The sequence below is a fragment of the Siphateles boraxobius genome, unplaced genomic scaffold (assembly GCF_051911475.1).
Source record: "Siphateles boraxobius isolate OS27281-9 unplaced genomic scaffold, OSU_SipBor_1 11, whole genome shotgun sequence".
NCBI lineage: Eukaryota > Metazoa > Chordata > Actinopteri > Cypriniformes > Leuciscidae > Siphateles > Siphateles boraxobius.
The window spans coordinates 5,092,072-5,096,428 of record NW_027508711.1 but is presented as its reverse complement, the minus strand read 5'-3'; the positions used below and the strand labels follow the sequence as shown (position 1 = coordinate 5,096,428).

General features: G+C 50.2%; 1 long non-coding RNA gene across 1 annotated transcript; it reads left to right on the top strand.

Annotated features, from left to right (window-relative positions):
* The first annotated feature begins 274 nt into the window (after nt 1–274).
* On the top strand, nt 275–3,302 carry LOC143699326 (uncharacterized). Its single transcript, XR_013188256.1, has 2 exons — nt 275–592; nt 3,139–3,302. It is a non-coding gene; the product is annotated as an uncharacterized LOC143699326 (long non-coding RNA).
* The last annotated feature ends 1,055 nt before the right edge of the window (nt 3,303–4,357 follow it).

Below are 4,357 nucleotides of genomic sequence, written 5' to 3'. Positions count from 1 at the left end.
GGCATTTGAGAAACGTCCGTTGGCGACGCCCCTTTGGAAATGAGCTGTGAATGAACCTTCCCCAGACCCTAACTTACGACTGAGAAGGGTCTTGTTTTAACCAGGCTACTCCCATCCAGGTTCTGACCAGGCTCAGCCCTGCTTAGCTTCAGTGGGCAACCAGTCTTGGGCTACAGGGTGATATGGCTGCTGGCTGCATTTAAAACATCATTAAAGACAAGCAAGCAGTCAGTAATAAAATAAGAACAAATAATCAAATTACAAATTGTCATGATTCTGCCATCATGTCCGTGATTCTCTTAGTATTGCGGCAGGATCATGACAGACCCATGTTCTGTGTGCAAGCACATGGCCTTGTGTTTTGGTCATGTGCTTGTGTTGTCTCGTCTCTTAAACCCGCCCCCTTGTTATCCTGATTCAGTCATTATTGCTTTACCCGTGTCACCTGTTATGTCTTGATTAGTCTCCTTATTTAATCCCCTTGTGTTTGCTGTCTTGTGTCGGTTCATTGCCAAATGTTACCTGTGAGTATTCTGTGGAAAGTCTTGTCATTGAAAGTCGTTGTTAGTAGTCATTGTTAGTATTATACAAAGTGTTGTTTGTTTCTTGTTCAGTCATTATCTAGTCTTGTCAGTCTTATATCCCTTGTTTCGTCTGTTTTGCCCCCTCGTGGGTTTTGTTTTCCTGTTTTGTCCCAATAAACCCTGAGTTCATTGTACACCGTCTGCGTTTGGGTTCATCTCCGTGCACAGCCGTGACAGAATGAACCGACCCACATCGAACCCAGCGGACAGTATGTCCTCGCCCGTCAAGTGCCAGACGGACCCTAAAGGTTGGTGGTACCAGGCCATCGCTGACGCTAAGAGGGGCAAACTCCCGATTCCCGCTCAGGGACAGCTATCGGTAAGGGAGTATGCCCGGGTCGCGAACGAGAGGAGGTTCTTCCTGCCGGAGATCCTCCTAAACCGCTACCTCGTCGCTGGTCTCAACTCCCCTCCACCCCTGGCCGAACGGGAGGAGTTGGTGACCCATCCGTTCATGGAGATGGTGGATCGTTTATCTCGGAGAGAGTCACAGACACCCACAAGCTCACCATCCGCCCAGCTGCCCGTGATCTCGGAGGGTCGTGTTTTGGCTGTGGTCCCCCTTGGGGACCAGGCCCATGCCGCTTCAGTCCCTGAGGCATCATCTCCGCCCACCAGTCTCTGCAGCAAACTGGGAAGACACGCCTCGTGGGAGTCCGCTTCGGAGTCATCCGCTACAGAGGCAGCGCAGTCTGAGGCTGCCCTTCCTGGGCTAGTTGTGGTCCCTGTGGAGCTTCCCCAACCAGCCATGAGTCCAGCTATTGCGTCTGCTCCCCGACCAAAGAAGAAGAAGAGGAGGAGGGGAGCCTCTGGTCTGTTTTCGTCCCCAGTGTCGGCAAGCTCTGTTCCAGAGCCCGCTACTGCAAGCGCTGTTCCAGAGCCCGCTACTGCAAGCGCTGTTCCAGAGCCCGCTACTGCAAGCGCTGTTCCAGAGCCCGCTACTGCAAGCGCTGTTCCAGAGCCCGCTACTGCAAGCGCTGTTCCAGAGCCCGCTACTGCAAGCGCTGTTCCAGAGCCCGCTACTGCAAGCGCTGTTCCAGAGCCCGCTACTGCAAGCGCTGTTCCAGAGCCCGCTACTGCAAGCGCTGTTCCAGAGCCCGCTAATGCAAGCGCTGTTCCAGAGCCCGCTACTGCAAGCGCCGTCCATGACCCCGCCTCAGCTAGCGCCGTCCTAGAGCCCGCTGAGAGAGTTGCGGCCGATCTAGCCGCTAAGGAGGTTCTGCGAGCAGTTTCGGCTCGTCAGGAGATGCCCATCTTCCTTGCTGCAAAGACCCTGTCAGAATACTTGTCATGTCTCATCAAGATCCTTGATGTCCCTGTCCGTCCTGTCTCGCCCTCAGTCCCAGTATCCGCCGCCGAGAGCGCGGCACCCGAACCCGCCGCCGAGAGCGCGGCACCCGAGCCTGTCGCCGAGAGCGCTGCACCCGAGCCTGTCGCCGAGAGCGCTGCACCCGAGCCTGTCGCCGAGAGCGCTGCACCCGAGCCTGTCGCCGAGAGCGCTGCACCCGAGCCTGTCGCCGAGAGCGCTGCACCCGAGCCTGTCGCCGAGAGCGCTGCACCCGAGCCTGTAGCCGAGAGCGCTGCACCCGAGCCTGTCGCCGAGAGCGCTGCACCCGAGCCTGTCGCCGAGAGCGCTGCACCCGAGCCTGTCGCCGAGAGCGCTGCACCCGAGCCTGTCGCCGAGAGCGCAGCACCCACGCCTGTCGCCGAGAGCGCAGCACCCACGCCAGTCGCCGAGAGCGCTACAGTCGACGCCTCTCCAGAGTCGGAGGTGATGAGTCTCACCTCTTCTTGGGGAAGCCTTGACTCTTCAAGTAATACTGTTCCCGTTCCTGCTTCCTCTTCCCCTGTCAGTTCCCGTGTCTCCGTTTCGTCTCCCGCTGCTGCTGTCTCCACTGCCCCCGGACTCCCGTTTGTTTCCCCCGTCATGGCTCAACCCAGGACCGTTTCTCCCTCTACCCACACCACTCCACCCAAGTCCGTTCGGACCCCCCGTCCTAAGCCCACACCCCGTAGTCCCAAGATCACTGTCCCGCCTACCCACCCTGGACCCTCGCTCAAAGACTTTGTTGTCCCTCCGCCTCCCCTTCCTTGTTTATTATTTTTGATGTTCCACCCCAATCCTGTCATTGTTTACTCTTGTATGCCCTTGTTATTATTTGTCATGTTTTGTTGGGTCGTGTCTATGTCTCAGTCAGTCTTGTCCCGTGTTTGATGTCTCCTTGGGGAGCGTCTGGAAGCCGCTCCTTAAGGAGGGGGTTCTGTCATGATTCTGCCATCATGTCCGTGATTCTCTTAGTATTGCGGCAGGATCATGACAGACCCATGTTCTGTGTGCAAGCACATGGCCTTGTGTTTTGGTCATGTGCTTGTGTTGTCTCGTCTCTTAAACCCGCCCCCTTGTTATCCTGATTCAGTCATTATTGCTTTACCCGTGTCACCTGTTATGTCTTGATTAGTCTCCTTATTTAATCCCCTTGTGTTTGCTGTCTTGTGTCGGTTCATTGCCAAATGTTACCTGTGAGTATTCTTTGGAAAGTCTTGTCATTGAAAGTCGTTGTTAGTAGTCATTGTTAGTATTATACAAAGTGTTGTTTGTTTCTTGTTCAGTCATTATCTAGTCTTGTCAGTCTTATATCCCTTGTTTCGTCTGTTTTGCCCCCTCGTGGGTTTTGTTTTCCTGTTTTGTCCCAATAAACCCTGAGTTCATTGTACACCGTCTGCGTTTGGGTTCATCTCCGTGCACAGCCGTGACACAAATAGCACAAATAAATACAATAGGTCAAAGAAAGGCTACAAATGACAAAGTATTTTTTAGAGTTTCTCAGGTAGATCTAACAGTAGTGTTTAAGTACAGAATTTTGAATAAAGTAATCAAATGTGAAATAACATTGCATATTCATTACTGTATAAATTAATTATGTATATTTTTGTAAAGTAACAAAAGGTAGCATAAGCAGTAGTTTTTCCTCTCTCAAATATAACGCACACATTCACTTTTTTTTAATCACACACACACACACAAACCACACTCTGACATCCATACCAACACACCCACACAATTATCGTTGCATAATTTATCCAACTGGCTCTAAAATATGCCGAAGCAGAAAACAGGAATAAAGCGAGTATTTGCTTTATAGGCCAAACCTGAAAAAATGGCACCATCTGGTAAAAATAAAAATAGTACAATTATTAATTTTGAAGCCTTGCCAACAGAATGAAAGCCTCTTAAAGATTGCATCAAATGGCCCTGGGATTAAAAATAGCAGTCTTAATGGGTTTCAATGCAGACATTTTTTCCCAAAAGGTGCTGAGAGGAACTATTTTGTGTACTTAAGTGCAAAAAAGATTTTTTTAAAGGAAATTGGGGTGTGTAAGGGTTCTTCCATAAAATTTTCAGGAGACATTCATGGAGTCAACCGTGTAATTTTATTGACTGCAACACTTAGGCCTACCTACTGACCACACATTGTGAAAAAGAAAGAAAGGAGAAAAAGAAAAAAACACTGACTAATAAATGGGACATCAGCACATTACTGAGTTCTGGGTCTCAGATGTTTCTCAGGGATCCCTCACCAGAACTAACTCCACCACAGAAAATAAAGCCCTTTTAACAAACCAGCCAAAACCATTTTTATAATTATTTTATAATTCATACTTTGCACGTGACGTCACAAGTGCTGGCAAGAACGTCGTTCTCTAGCAAACCCAGTAAACTAATCAAGGATCTTGCCAGGACGTCGCCAGTTTTAATATACAAAAGATGATGT